We start from the raw sequence: 16,644 nt of genomic DNA, 5'->3' as shown, positions 1-16,644 counted from the left end.
TTTGATGATCAACAGAACATTAAGATACATTTTGATCATCGGTAACAGTCGTTGAAGTCACTCATCAAACAGTCTGTGGTTCCAGCTTCTCAAATGTGAGGATTTGAGCTTTTTTAAAGAATTTCACTGTAAACTGACATAAAATGTAAACATCATTTAGTTTCAACTCCTCATCAGGAAAAACAGGAGATTAAAGACAAATTTATGAAGAAGTAACATAATGATTTTATAATGTCATTATGAATAAATTAAACCAACTATACCAACTAGTCTAACTATAAAACAAGTCTGTCTGTGTGTAGTTCACATGTCTCGTGAATCGTTCATCTGATCTGCTTCACACAGAGGAAGCACAGTGTCTGGTTTGGTGCATTTATAATAAACAGCAAACAGCGCGCTCACGTGATCTCATGGGGACGCAGACGTAACGATATGGAGATTACGTCGCAGTGAGAAAAAAACAAACGGGTTAAAGGAGTCTGGATGAGTGGGGACATGCAGTCATCACAGATCAGGTTTTCTATTCTTCAGAGAGAACAGTAGTAGTAGAGTCAACAGTAGTATGCTAGCTAACGTTAGCCTCAAGGGCTGACAACACCGTCAGCTGTTGTAGGATGCCTCTCTCCTCACAAAGTACTGATGTCATCATCCAGAATGTAAATGGTGAATATCATTAACATGTTTTATATTATCCAGGTGAGTCTGTGGGCAGTTCAGGGGGCTTCAGACTGGATCTGTACCATCACATCACCACATCATCTGTGCGCTAGTTGACAAAGAATTTATTGATGACACCAATAACCATTCAGCCTAGATGTATATGTATCAAACTGTGTGTCAGGGGCTGTAGGTCGTGCACACTCACACATGTCATGAGAGAGTGAAGCAGCAGTTTTTGCAGAGGAATATGGGTCACTTCCCTGCTGCCTCCTGTCTCTGCAGCACTGTGGGTCAAAGTATGGAAGAGATCACACAACTATCCTGCTGTAAGAACACAAGTCAAGAGCCTACAGTCGTGTAGAGCCTCTGTAAGGAGGCTCAGTACAGCTTTATATTTACACAAATACAGCAAAGACTGCTGGGAATATCATCAGGACGATTTAAAATTTTGACTGGTTGAAAAGTTAAATGATCTGCAAAGTGATTACAGTCCATCCTGCAGGGGACATGAGTGGTTTCATGAAAATGTCAGAGCCTTCTATCCAACAGCTGTTGAGATATTTCGCTCAAAACTAGGGATGTTAATGATTCATCGATGAATCACCATTAATAATTTAAGATTAAAAATGTATTGACAGTCAATCACAGATGGGCACAAATACATGACAAATACTTGCTTATCAAATATATCGAAATAAAATCCAAAATATTGGTTTGATAAATTGTATTTGATTTCTGAAACCAAGCCATGCTGCTGGATAAAACTGTCATGGATCCAAGTAATAGATTTTCATTAGTCACCCGTACATTCATTAAGAATTAAGTAAATCAAATTGATTTTAATCCAGGCAGATGAGAGATGAGATGAGAGATGTTGCCCTAGATGGATGTGTTAGTGCACCTCCACACCACAGGTGATGCACAGAAAACAAGTGAATAGTACAGAACATGGAGCTGATTGTGACTGACCAGACTGACCCGGCATCACCGACCTGTCAGAGGACACAGACCCAGTTAATGCTTTAAATATAGTTCAGTGTTTCCAGCCTGTGGACACTCTCCTGTATGTGTGTCACTGTGTGCCTTTGTGCATTGTGCCATCCATCAACCTCCAACCAGTCACCCATCACTTTATTGATTGTCGGCCATCAAAGGGCCGCACTGTGCCCCACAATGCCCCTGTGGTTGCCAAGCAGACAAACACACTGGCAGAGGAGTTTTTTTTTACGACGTCCTGTATTAAGGCACTCCTCCCCCTTCAGTATGTACACATTCCCCTCCAGCCGAGGGGGTCAACAACAATGCGTTGTTCCCAACAGTAACAGCCATTGTGCCTCAGTGAGGGCTGCATTATGTGGATACACTGCGTCCACACACTCTATTAGCCTTCCTGGCTGTGGGTCTAGTAATGTGGACAAATGTCATCACTGAGGCCTGTCTTCTATTCACTTCCTGCTGTGTTTGTTGGTTCAGAGAGATGCTTCATGCTGCTGGGCTCCAAGGGTTACTGACTCGACACTAAAAGCTGGCTCACCCTCCTTCAGCTCCTCGTGCAGCTCCTCCCCTGAGTCATGAAGCGCTGCTAAATTTAGAAACCCCTTAAAAAGTCATGGTGTGGCAACTTCTTATTGAGTTAGCCCCCACAAATGTCTCTCCCTCTCTCCCCTCTCCTCTTCCTCTCAGTAAAAGGCTTGTCCGTGACTTACCCACGGCAGAGCGAGGGCTCTCTGAATTATTGAACCAATGGTGGAGCCCTCATGAATTATCCAAGCACTTGTCGCCGGGCGGAGCAGAGGAGCTCGGTGGCTACATCTCATCTTGACCCTCGGTGTCAGCGCCACCTGGACCTCTGTCTGTATGGGTCTGATAACAGGACAGGGCCAGCCTGGACACACACACACACACACACACACACACACACACTGATGTATTATAGAGCTTGCAGTAAAGGCTTCTCCCTCTACAGGGGCATGTAAGACGTAGTCTGCACTTTCAAATCGTCAAGCTCCACAGTGAGTTTCCTGACATGAACAATTAATTAAAAAGCTACATCTAATGTGAAAGGAGCTCTTTAGCCTCTTTTAGCTCATTGTTTTGGTTGCCTCAGTCCTCAGTCCTGTCTCCAGGACCAGCAGGCAGCAGTTTTCAGCCAACAAACGGTCTGTACGCTTCCTGCCCAGCGCCACACAGCAGACTGACAGTTAGTCAGTAGCTGGTGGAGAAGGTGGAACAAGTTGGTAGAGACCAAAACCAGAGCTAAAAGTTACTTTTTTAATGCCTTTACTTTAAAATAAAAACTAAAATGGCACTAAATCATCCTGGAATCACTTTAACCTTACATTTAGTTTGGAAATTGGACATTTTTATTGCATCATAGAGGACACGCATCTTTTTTTAGTGAAAAACAATCAGTAATCTTAAATCATCAGGTGCACAAATAATGGATAAATAAATAGTGGTAACCTCATCTCTTTGTTGTCTTTTAGGTTGGAGTCTGTAGTATTTACACACATCCAGTTTAACCCGTTTTTGTGGAAATACCTTCAGCCATGGTGGCAGTCCTAGCTCAGCTCTCCTGAGTGCACAGCCAGCGCTTTCCAGCATGAAAAATAACTCTATTAGGACACGGGCCCTTAGGTTATTCAAAATAAATCAGGAAACCAATACAGGATTCCTGATTTTATGTATTGGTTTCCTGATTTATTTTGAATAAACAATAAAGTCATTAACAATAGATATTAACCAGAGTCATTAACAAGAAAGTACGTCAGCTAGCTAGGCAGCTTTTTCCTCGTCATGTGACAATACCCACTATTATCCCAATAATGAAAATTCACCACAATCAAGTCATTGTGAGTGCAGCTTAACTATCAGCTGTGAACACGCGATCATTTTCTTGATGAATGGATCAAAAGGGAAAAATCATGACAAATTCCCATCACTTTAGCCCAGTGCTTAATGTGATGTGATCAAATATTCATCAGTCTGAAACCAAGAGATGCTTCATTTACAGTCATGTAAACACACTGGAGATCATGGCATCAGCAAAACAGTAAGTTGTTGAAGTATTCACACCACTCTGCTGAGATTGTTGATGTGAGAGGTCGGTCATGTTGTTGTTCATGTTGTCCACGCTGCTCAACAGGAGGACCACCTGCCTGTTCACAACCTGGGCAGCACCTGCAGTCATTTAGCTCCATGCAGTCTGTTGTTAATGAGTGTAAAAGTGGATCTCATCATGGTCAGTGGTACAGTGATTACACACTGTATATTCATGTAGTGCACCATACACACACACACACCTGATTAATGCCCTCCTGCGTTTGCTGTATTGATTGCTGGATGTGTGGTGGAGCTGCTGAATATGGTGGAAATGCTCTAACAGCCTCGGGCGTTGGTGCACGTTGGAGGCAGGTTGCCTTGAGATGCAGAGCAGCAGGTGCTGAGCGAACACACCCACCGCTGATGGCTGCAGCAGCTCCTGATGTCTCTCTCTGCTCTCACTCTCGCCTTCAAGGTGGACAGCGGAGCCGGAGCAAAATAAATACATTTTCAGTTTTGGCTCGTTGGGAAGTGTGAAACAAAAGAAGTGGCTTCAGTGGAGTTTTGGCAGTAAGCTGGTGCTGGAAGTGACCCATATGTGTTCTGTGTGAGAGTATTGTGTAGCCGTTTGTGCTCACTTTCACAGACACAAACACATGAAAGGCCGTCTGCTGATGCCTGCATGGTGCCTCTCGTCACTATTATTCCCACAGGAAGTCAGGGTTATGGAACGCCCCTGAAGTCTCTCTCCATATGCCCACACACACCCCACACACACACACACACACAAACACACACACACACACAAAACCCTACAAATACAGTGACAGTATGCCGTTCTTATAACTCACTGGCTTGCTTTGCTTGGTTCTGTGAGACAGTTACACAACTTTCATGCTGGTGTTTGAAGCATCGCCTGTTAAAATTGTTCATTCTTACGACACATGTTCCTCCAACAGAGCAGATGATCTGATTAGATTGTGAGCTCCCTGCTGTGTAAATAAATGTGTGCATATTAATGAGGACAAGGAGATTTAGAGATAGAAACTTCATATTAAAATCACTCTGGTGTTATGTGAAGCTGTGGTGTTACAGAAATATCTGCTAATCCGTTTATTTTCATAATTCAGGGCAGGTGAAGAAATCTTATAATCACTAGAAGGATTAGTCAATCATTTTCTTCTTCTTCTTCCTCTTATAAATTATGCACTGCGACGCATGATGCATCACGCTGCCCTTCACAGTCAATAACACTCATATCTTGAAGGTCAGTGGAGCCGTCCTCCAAATTTCACAACAAATATATGTCAATTGTCCGTGACACATATCAGCGTTATCTGATGCATCTATTGACAGGATGACATCATTCATGTGTGCATTCTTAAATCATTACAAATCACAAAATCAAACAGGTTTGCGATGTGACAACGATATGGTTAAGCTTTCTTAACAAAACCAACTCATTTAGGACAGGAGAAGATCATGGGTTGGGTCCTAATAGATACTTTGTTGAGGTGACAATAACAAACCACTTGGTTAAGTGGTCAAAAGAACCCAACATTGACTGTCAGTAGGAAACGGTAAAAGAGCAGCTGTCTCCTGAGTTAATGTCGGATGTTTTAATGACCCATCGATCCGCCCCATCCTCCGCCTGCTGCAGACTTGTTGCTGTCACGCTATGTCCTTGTTTGCTTCCTTCGACCACCAGAGGAGACTCGAACGATCATCTTCATCTGGAGGGCGGTGTTGATATTTTAAATTATGTGAGAGAAAAAGTTTAAATTTCTAACATTATATTACTGAAGCAGAATCCCCTAATTTTCCCCAAAATCTGTATTTTCATGTGTTTAAAGGTTTGTGTAATAACCGGGCACAGTAGTGACTCTGGTGCAGAAGTCAGACCTGCAGTCATGCATCATGTGCACAAACACAAATCATTTAGTTCACTATAAAAATCAAAGCTATAGTGTAGTGTATACAAACTCCAGGATTTAATCAGTTGTTTTGGCTACAACACAAAAGCAAATGTAGTAGAACTGTAGTAGTAGTACTACTCTCAGCACATGACCAATATATACTGCAGATGTTATCTTAATCAACGGGGGCTCCTCATTGAGGACCAGCATTAATAATACAGTATGCACCTACATTAGCCAAAATATTTACAGTATCTTGCACCAGTGTGCTGCCTGGTAAATAATAAATGAGTATAGGTCAGTCTGAAGGGTCTAAAGTTAAGATAAATGTTTTGTTACGTCATGTAGGAGTCAGCTACACCGGTGGGCCCGAGTTAGAGATGAAAGGGGCACTATTTATTTTTGTAGAAGAAATTCAAACTGAGAATTTTAATATTTACAATATTAATGAGGTAATAATACAAACCTTTTCCATCTGTGAATAATCAAGCTGTTCTCAGAGGAAAATATGGTCCCAGAATACTGTTTGAAGCTAGAGAGGTGGCAGGGTCCGCCACATATAAACAAAATAAAACAGTATGAAATTGTGTTTGTTTGTTTATTTAGTTAATTAGTCATGAAAACAAAAAGAGCTTGTTTAACTAGTTTGTTGAGGCAGAAACCAACCAATGAAGATCTTTCTCTTCTCATTAACATTTCTTCACCAAAACTATACAGACTTTAAACTAAATTGTGGACCCTGGTGGTCTAACAATGAACTGCAGCATACCAATTCTCTCTCGTCCTGATGTCACTTTGTTTCTCTGTCGACTTATCAATGAAGGCATAAAATATCCCAAGTATACTTAAAAAACCCTTCTCATCGGGAAACAGATGGAGGAGGCTTAAAGGCACAGTATGTAACTTCTGCCGCGTGGGTCTCTCAGTCAAAACGATGACAAAAGACAGGGTTCGTCCTGCAGTAGTGTGGGATCGTGGGAGTTGTTCATTGTTTAACAACCAGCATCACTGATGAAAATCTATCTGACAGCGACTAGAGCAGAGATGTTGACAGACGAGGTAGGGTATTAAAGTTTTATTCACGATAAGTTAGCCCACTTCCTCCCTCACTGTCAGCTGCTGTCTCCCTGGAAGTTCTAACAACGAGAGGCGATTGACAGAAACTCACTGTTACTTTGAGTTAATTCATGAATTCAGGAATAACACATAATGGAAGTACACAACTCAGCAACATATAGATGTTTTAGAGGATTTTATTGTGGAAATGTTACATACTATACCTTTAATTTAGACATGACATCTCCGTGTGTGATGTTTGTCTCGATATGTTTCTGGTAGGGGGTTATGATGAGAGATGCCTCGATCTGAAGTGACAGCTCCGGCGTCTCTGTTGCTGTTTGTCACGCTGATGGTTTGGTGTGGAGACCTCTGGACTGTTGTGGATTACACTGTGTGAAGTTGTGTGAGTGTGATCCAGGTGATGATCTGACGGAGCAGCTGTCACTTCACTCTGACTGAGAGAATTAAAAGGATTAGTCAAGTGTTCAGGATGATGACACAGCAGCAGCACCTGCCTGCACTTTGTTCTCTGAGTGTGTGTGTGTGTGTGTGTGTGTGTGTGTGTGTGTGTGTGTGTGTGTGTGTGTGTGTGTGCGTGTGTGTGGAGCAGAAAGCACCTCACAACTCAACAGCCGCTTCCCGGTAACCATGCCAACCACAAGGGGCTGTTCATGTTGGAGCATGCTCAGTTTGGCTCCGTCCCCTGTAACAATAGCCAGTGAGAGAGCTCGCACTCGCACACACACCCTCTCTCTCACTCTACTCCAGCTCGCAGTGGGAGCTAGACGGAGAGGAGAGGCTGCCTGCTGCGCTGCCGAGCTCGCTACACACACCGTCTGACAAACACACACTCCTTTATAACAAAGGTGAGTACACAAACCTGCACATATCGCTGTGAATGCCCTGGCGGTTCTGTTCTGTTCTGTTCTGTTCTGGTGGTGAGGAGTTTGTAGCATCAGTATCTGTGCCTCTGTGACAGATGGGGCTGCAGAGTCAGACAGTTGTTGCTGCTGTAAAGACTGGAGATCCAGAGGAAGCATGTGCTCTGCTTTGTGACTGACAGGACTGCATGTCTTCTCTCTTCTTCTTTTTCAGTTAATACTTTGATCCCTTGCTGTTCCTGCTTGTCAGAAACATTTTGCTTCTATGGATCTTGTTGTTTTCTGATTAGTGAAACAGGTTGGATATATTCTGCTCAATCGGAGGTGTAGTAGTTGACAAAGCAGTGATCGCTCAATAATTCATGTCGCCTTGTATGGAGGAAAGTCAGGGGCTGACAGCAGGTGTAATGCGATGCTTTGCATGGACACAGATCGCTCGGTCAGCCCTCTTTGGACAGTTGGACCTCAGTTTTACAACCTTGTGTTTGCTTATTCACACACTCATGGCCGCATATCAGCCGTTTTAAAGACCGCTCTTTGTGCGGCTCACCTGACCTGCTGATGTAACTCAAAGGTGAAAGTGTCTCCGAGGAGAAACAGATCCAGGCTGGTGTAGATGCTCAGCCATCTCCTGATGTCATGTGATCTGCAGGTGGAGGGAATGTGAGGAGCCTCGAGTGTGTCTGTGGACGGCTGCCTGTGTGAGCGTGTGTCAGGGCGGTCTGAGCAAAACATATCCTCAATCTCATCCTGTAGTCTTGCCCCATTTCTCCCTCAGAGGCGCACACACACTGACACACACACACACACACACACACACACACACACACACACACACACAGACAGTCACTAACCGCCTCCCACAAGATTAATTGTTGTGGCTGTTAAATTCCTGGTTGGTCGATAGTGTATTCCTCTGCAGCTAGCCGGCCGCCCCTTGTGTCTGTGTTTGTGCTGGTGTGTTTGTGTGTGTGTGTGTGTGTGTGTGTGAGAGAGAGAGAGAGCAGGTCTGTGGCCTTGTTTGTAAGCTAGAGGTGCAGCCGGGGCTCCCTGATATGGCCTGAATCAATATGATGATAATAATGTCAGCATCTATGAATATATGAATATATGAAAGTCATTACTGTAACTCCAGTAAATAAATGGTTGGTTGATTTGTAGGCGGATTCAAAAATATATTTGAGTTTTTATTAATGCGCAGTGTTTGAAGACGTGAAGACATTTTCTAAATACAGCAGTGTTACATGTGGAGGACTCCGCAAGTTAGCAATAATAAACCTTGAAAACAAAGCTCGCTGACAAACAGTTCACATATTAGGACATATTTCGACTGTTGGACTGTTGGTAACGTTGTCACCGTTTTGGGGTTTAGAGAAAAACATACATTCAGTCATTAAGTTAACTTACTTTAGTTCTGTACATTAACTTACTTAATCACTCTTGACTCTTATGGGGCTTTCCGCACACACGTGCTGGCTTGGCTGGTGAGATTTCATAACAGCCCACTTTGAGGCTGGGCGGTAGGGATGTAATGAGACATCAATCCGGATCAATATATCGATTCAATGATCAACAATCCAATGGCATCCATGCAAAGTGAAAACATCAATTCCTATCATGCCATCTTTAAGATAAGCCTTTATTATGAAATTCTCATGGCACGTCTGTGTCACAGTTTCAGTCCATACGCAGCTCCGTTCTAAACAGTGCTTTCTTTTTATTAAAAAGAATAGATCGTTCTCCATTTAAATGTCTGGAACCATTGATAAAATAATATTTCCACCGAAGAGTTCAGTAATAAAATTGTCAAACATATTTAAGTTGCTTTTTGTGAGTTGATATAAATGTAACTTATTGAGTTAAATGGGCATACAATATCATGTCATCGATCGCAGGCCCCGGTATCGAATCAAATTGAAATTGTATCTTGGCAGACTTTCTAACATCGGCAAATAGCATATCTTTGTCCGAAGATGTCCGTCCAACCAGCCCAGCGGCCCCGCTTCTTTATGCTGGAGCACTAGAGGGGCGTTGGGAGTGTGAACTGGCTGCTGTTACCATGTTGTCATTCATTATCTGTTTATACACCAGCCTCCTGTGGGATACCGCCAAGAAGGAGTTCTAAAAATGTCTATTGACAAAGAAGAAAGCAATAATTCTGCCATGAATCCAGTGGTAATCTACATAATAATAATAATAATGATAATAATAATAACAATAATAATAATGATAGTAATATAGATATATTGATATTTGTAATAGCTGCTAAATTGTCCACTCTCTGGAGCTGGTACTGTACAGTGGGTTCATCAGAGCTTGTTTGATGATGTCAGCTGCCTGTTGAGAGCTGAGACTGATGTAAATGTACTTAAACACATCAACACTGAGCTATCGGATGCTGAAACACTTGTATTGTCTGTACTGTGTGTCTCTTTCACATGATTTATTGCTGATACAGCAATATTGATTGGTGCTTTAAATGTTTAATGGTTCTATTTAGTGTTCGGTCAATCCACTGTTCACCTCATTGATACTAATTGTTTCAGCACTAACTGTATATAAACCATGAGCAGCTTCCTCCTCCTGGATTACCTGTCTCCATGTGAAGGAGGACGCCACACACGCCGCGCTGAAACAGGCCAATGAGAGCTGAGACGAGTGCACCGGTGGAGGCACAGAGAGAAAAGAGGATGAACAGAGATTGCAGAGTTGTGAAGTGATAGATGGCAGACAGGACGCGGAGTGAGAGCTACTCTTTCACCCTGCGGGAAATTGGAAAATAAATTGAGTTGACACAGGCAGGTTTGCATAGTGATATTGATGCTGAGGAGTGGGAGGAGAGAGGTTTGGACTCGGGGCTTAGGAGGTTCACGCTAGGCTAATCATCTCTGTACCCACCGGTTAGGACAAGCAAAAGGCTTCCTGGGGTTAGTAATTAGGAATTTCCATCTGCCATTGATAAAAAGATACAGTCCAGTGTGTCTGGCTCTTCAGCAGCCGCCGCCAGCCTCATGTGTGTCTCATTAAACGGCTCTTCAGTTTGTCCTCTGGAATATTTGAGTCTGAGCGAGTAACAGGAAACCCATTTTTTTCTTTGTTTTGCGTGGGCCTGGTGTTGTTCAGCTCTTATTAAAACATGTGGTGGGTGTATCTTCTGTTTGGTGTTGGGCAGAATAGAAAGTGGTACCCAGACTGGATGTCAGCTTTGATTTCAGAGCTTAGAGCGTTTTGATGGCTCAGAGCAGACAGTGTGTGAGTAATCTCTCCCTACACTAATGTGAGGCGAAGCATCTCTTCTTCTTCTTCTTCTTCTTCTTCTTCTTCTTCTTCTTCTTCGTCATCGTCGTCTTCTTCTTCTTCTTCGTCGTCGTCTTTGTCTTCTTCTTTTTCTTCCTCATCTACTTCTTCTTCTTCGTCTTTGTCGTCTTCTTCTTCTTCTCCTTCTTGAAAAACTGTACTTCCAAAGCCCGCAGCAGTGAGTGTGTGTCAGGAAACTGGTTTGAGGTTTAGTTTTGGGGTCTAAGGGGTCAGAAACTGTTGAAAGGTGTCCATCAGTGTTTCGTCCTCAAATGTCTCATTTTGTCCCTAACTCAAGGATATTCAGTGTACTGTCATTTGAGGAGGAAAGGAACCAGAAAATATTCACATTTAACAAGCTGACATCATACTTCATCAACTTTGACTTTGTCAATGAATCGTTGCAGCTGTAGAGAAGAGAGAGAGAAAGTGCGGCTGGTAACTGTGCATCCTGTTTGCAGGAAATTGATATTAAAACAGTTTCAAATATTCAGAAGTATCAACAAATGTATTTGAAACGTCTTTTTCTCCTTCCTCTGTGATGCAGCTTCATGTTATTTGGAGACGTCAGGTTTCTTTTCACAGTTGGAGATGTGCTCAAATGCTGCTCATAAAAAGAAAAATCTCAATACTTCATGATTACACCAAAATGTGTGGGACTGAAAGTTGGTAAGATCCATTATAGATCGCTTCGGGATCGGCAACACAATGTGCACATGTGTAACAGTCACATTGCAGGACGTGCAGAGTCAAGTAAGGCGAACAAACTCAAACACGTCCTGCTACAACTTTACTGCCGTTTTTATACGAAAGGAAAGCTCACATGGTTCTTATTCTCCATGATTAATCTACAAGAGTCGTCCGTCTGATAGAACATTATTTAGTCTGATTTAAATGTGAGTGACATCGGGCTCCGAACCACCAATCACAATCATTCTTTAATCAAACAAAGCGGGCCCTGGTTTGGTGGTTTGATAAAGTGGACTAACCCTAACCATTCCAGAATGATTTATCATTTCCAGACGGAGCCATTTATCTGCCCGCACTGCCAAAGTAACACAGTGCCGTATTTTTTATATTGTGCAGCCCTAATTAGTTACTGTCTTTCACTGTTATTTGATTAAATTTATACATGACAATTGTACATTCAGAAAGCTGATGAACACAGTAACAGGTTGTTGTATATTACACTTGCATCATAATGTAAATGCACACATACATCACAGAGTTCATACAGTCCGGCTAGTCAGCTCTCTGACTGTCAGTCCATCAGTGATCTTCCTCCTCAACCCCACCTCCTGCTCACCCCGCCACGATCCCTCCTCTCTGTCTCCTACATGCTGCTTATCATCACATCCCTCCAGCTCCACCCTTTCATCACTCTCATCCCTTCTTCCCCATCCCCGGCTCTCCCCATTCCCTTTTCCCTCACTCTCATCTTTCCCTCTCCTCTCCTCTCCTCTCCTCTCCTCTCCTCTCCTCTCCTCTCCTCTCCTCACATACAGTCCAAGCCAATTACAGGCATGTCCTTGGCTTCTGGAGGAGAAAGCAGAGGGGGCTTTTCCTGCTTTCCTCTCCCCTCTGTGGCTCTTCCCTCCTCTCCCTCCTCCTCCCTCTCAGTGTGAGTCATGCGATGACATTCAGAAGGCCCTCAGCAGATACGGATCCATTCTAGGTGTCTGTAGGAGACCGTCGGTTGGTCGATAAGCGGGCCATGATGCATCTCTGATAGATCCTTGTTAAAGCGGACAATGAGCTGACAAGAAAGGCTTTTTGAAAACACTGACAGCCTTCGGCAAGGTCAAGGGTCAGCATTGATCTAGAGAGAGAAGGCAGGCTGCGACCACAACATGTGGCTGAATTTAAAACAGTTGGTTTAGCACTGTGGTGGTTTTTATTTTATACAGTCACAGATCATTTTCTCAGTGACCACATAATAAATCAGATGTCGTCTTTTCTTGTCAGTTCTGATTCTGTAAAAGTCGGGCCTCTCATTTTGAAAATCAGTTATAAAGTCACATTATAAAATGAAGATCCTTTGCACCAGCTCTTTATGGGCATTGCAAATGAAGGCTGAAGGGAGCTCTGTCACTGTGTGGGTATTTCTTCTCACATAGATCTCTTTGGTGTCCAGAGCCCAGGGGCTGAATGGGGATTTATATTTAGGGGGGTGGGGCTCAGTGGGGAGGCTAGAGGACTGGTAGATGAGAAAATCCACTGACAACAAATATATTTTACTGGCCAGAGTGTGTATTGGGTATATATGACTCAAGGATTTCGTTTTTTATTAAAAATGCATTAAAATCTAGAAGTGAGTAGGATATTATCATATATATATGATTTTTAGCATCTCATTCTTTAAAATGCTGAAGTGAATGAGCGAGAAAGTAACAGATGAAGTCCTGTCAGCTAACAGTAGTCTCTTCAGAAAATGAATCTAAAGTTTTCACCGTTCAAAGGTGTGATGGAGGATTCTCTGTGGAACCTGTTTCAACAAAAAGGAAAATAAGCAAAAGAAACAACAACAGAAACGTCCCCGTTTTAAACAATCTAAATGACTGTTTGAGTATAGATTTCTGAGTTTACGAGGTGCACTTGAATGCACCATAAAGTCCCTGTTGGCGGCATCACTCTTCGCCGTACAGAGCGATGTTTCAAAGTGCACATAAATATTCTGGCCTGTTTGAATAAAGAGTCAGTGGAGTGTTATTCTGCTGAGGACAGTCCCGTTTCCAAATGCTAACTTCCAAGTCAGCCTGAAGTCAGTAGTGGCTGACAGAAAGCCATAAATGATACATTTTTTCTCTTTTCTTCACACGTCCAGCAGCGGCCTCTGATCTAGTGGGTATATAACACACAACAGAATACGTTTATTGTGTTCTTGATTGACAGGCTGGTTAACGAGAGGCAGACGATACATTAAAGATTTCTCTCTTTTCTCTCTATCGTCAGTTTTTATTTCTCTTTTCTCCATCCACCCTCACCCTCTCTTATCTCCCTGTCTCCCCTCATTCCTGGTGATGGAGTGAGTCACGGAGCCATCTGCTGCCCAGCAAATCCTCTGCTGCCTTATTACCCTCCTTTTGTTTATTAACGCCACTCCTGGGACCGCAATGATACCTCTACCTATCCATCCATCCATCTCTTTCTCTACCTCTACCTCTCTCCAATCACCTGAAACTCTCCTCCTCCTCCTCCTCCTCCTCCTCCTCTGTCTGTTATCATGTCTTCCGCTTTCTCTCCATCTCACCACCTCAGCTCAAATCATGTCATGCATGTCCTCCCCTCATTTCACCTCATATTGTTTTTTCCTCTCCTCCTCATCTTCCTCGTCCTTTTTCTCCCAGGAGACAGATTGTAGGAATGAGGTCAGACATCGTGCGTGTGTGTGTGTGTGTGTGTTTGTGTACGCGTGTGAGCATATGGATATGAATGTGAGCAGCCTGTTGATGTTTTGTTTGTGGAGGTGTTGCTGTTGCTGATGTCATTATGATCCCCTGCAGAAATAACAACAGACACACAAAACACCCTGGGGGCAAGTGTGTGCGTGTGTGTGTGCGTATGTGTGTGTTCAGTTACACAGACACTGAGCACAAACATTAGCCCTGTGAAGTAATTAGAGCGAGATATACAGTAGCAGTAGTGTTTTCCTGGAGCCGAACATTTCACACTTCAGAGTAGAAAATTAAATTCCTTAAATTGGCTTGGATGGGACGCTAAACACATCAGAGGTTGAGGTTACTTTTTAAAGTTAACAAAACATCTTTAAATATTAATATATTATATATATTGTCTTTCAAAAATACAGTAAGACATCCTCCAATAACATGTACACAAAACCAAAAGGAAGACATTCTGCACCAGAGCCGCACCAATCAATTGGTTAGTTGACTAAAAGAAAATGAATCACTAACTATTAACTGTTTCAAACATGTTTGAAGCGACAATGTCAAAGGTTTTCTGGTTCCTGCCTCTTAAAAATGAGGAGTACCTGCTTTTCTTTGCCATCCGTGACAGTGAACGGAGAATCTTTGTTTGTTGGACAAAAGAAGCAGTTTGAAGATGTGACTTTGAGCTCATAGAAATTATGATGAGCATTGTTTACCATTTTCTGACATTGTATAGATCTAATCAATCGATAAACCTTGAAAATCAAAGGCAAGTTAATCAATAAAGAAAATACTATTTCGTTGCAGCCGTATATGCGCCTGCATCATTTCAAATAATTATTCTGCTGAACATAAAAAGGCCAACTTAATTACAAATCCCAGTTTCCAACGGGAAATCTTACAGTGGAAATAATGTTCATTTCAATAAAGTAGCAGTAGGAAGGCGTCTCCTCGCAGGCACGGTGCAGAGTTATTTTAGGAATCAAGGCTTTCAGAAGGTTAAGTCCTGTTCATTTTGTGCACTGACAAGGTGAGCTGACTGACAGCTGGAGCACCTCTAAAGCTCGGGTGGATTGGATGAACTCTCATCAGAACGCATCACACCGCAGCAGCAAGTCTGTTACATAAAAACTGAAGAAGTCAACCGTGCCTCCAAAAAACCCACAAACATTAAATTATGGAGTGTAATATTCTGTGTGTGCACTCAAAGCAAGCACAGGGCTTAAGATTTAGTAGAAAGCTGATTAAAGATTCATCACTTTAAATCAGTTCGCTTTCACATTCTGGGTCAAGTTTGGATGAATTCTGGTCCTAATTTGAAGGACGTCATATTTTGAGCTCTGATTTATGCTTCCTCTTCATAATAAGACTGGCCCAGAGTGAGTGTCATAGTATTCTGAGTCCTTCACCCTGCCAGCAACACAGAAACTATGGCTTGACAGAAAAACTGATTTTTATAGTGTGGAAAAACTGCTTCCAGCTCCCTCTACTTCACACTAAACTGCCTGAATGAAAACGTCAGCAGCTGAGGAGGTGATGAATGAATGATGGATGTCAGAAAAATGGAAGATAGACACCTACAGTAACTGTGTGTCTTAGTTTTAATGGCCTCAGTCTGTGTGGACCTGAGCGTGTTATGAAACCTTTATGAAACAAAAAATATGGAGGATGTTCTTTTGTTTTGAAACGGTGCATCAGAGCGCAGCGCCTCGGGCGAGTGGCCTCATCCTGAGAACATTCCTTATTTCCCTGCATCACTTAAATGTCAGCAGCGGGCTGCACAAAGCTAACTGTAGGCTTTACTCGTTATATCTGTCTCTCTCTGTTTGTCTCCCCCTCTGTCTGTCTTTGTTCTGGAATCAGACTCTCATTGGCTCTTTTATCATGTAGCACAGATGAGACGTGATGATGGGAGCGCTTCATTTCTCCTCCTCAGAGGAAAGATCCATCAAAGAGCACAACTTGAAACTGTCACGCGGGATTGTAATCACCACAGTGCAGCAAGGATGTTAAAAGACATGTAGCCTGTGTGTGTGTGTGTGTGTGTGTGTGTGTGTGTGTGTGTGTGTGTCTACCTGTGGCTCTAAAGGTGAGCTTTTTGTAGCTGTTGGTACTGATGCTGAGTGAGATCCATAACTGCATCAGTCGATATGAGAGGCAGGCTGTGGCGTGACAGAAAGCCACTCTCCTGATTGGGTGACAGAAACCCACACACACACACACACACACACACACATACAGTTATTGAGATTATGTCTATTTTTATCAAGGCTTGTTTTCCTCTGTGATCACTGGGTAATTACATGGCTTGCTGCTTCATCAATTAAACATGAGCCACAGACATGCAGATGTCGATTGTGTCTAGTATTGACCACAGGTGTGTGTGTGTGTGTGTGTGTG

At 42.8% G+C, this 16,644-nt stretch overlaps 1 protein-coding gene across 4 annotated transcripts in view; it reads left to right on the top strand.

Annotated features, from left to right (window-relative positions):
* The window catches only part of arhgef49 (Rho guanine nucleotide exchange factor 49), a 65,213-nt gene that overhangs the window by 12,727 nt on the left and 35,842 nt on the right, over positions 1 to 16,644 (top strand). The window contains exon 1 of one of the 4 annotated variants that reach the window (XM_084362478.1): positions 7,454 to 7,543. The exons of the other annotated variants lie outside the window; for them this stretch is intronic. The gene's annotated coding sequence lies outside the window, so the exon portion shown is untranslated. Of the gene's footprint in view, positions 1 to 7,453; positions 7,544 to 16,644 lie in introns of those variants that run through there. 4 annotated transcript variants of the gene reach the window in all.

This window comes from Pagrus pagrus (assembly GCF_965226575.1).
Source record: "Pagrus pagrus genome assembly, chromosome: 9".
Taxonomy (NCBI): domain Eukaryota; kingdom Metazoa; phylum Chordata; class Actinopteri; order Spariformes; family Sparidae; genus Pagrus; species Pagrus pagrus.
The sequence above is the reverse complement of the archived record's forward strand: the minus strand, read 5'-3'. Positions and strand labels throughout refer to the sequence as shown.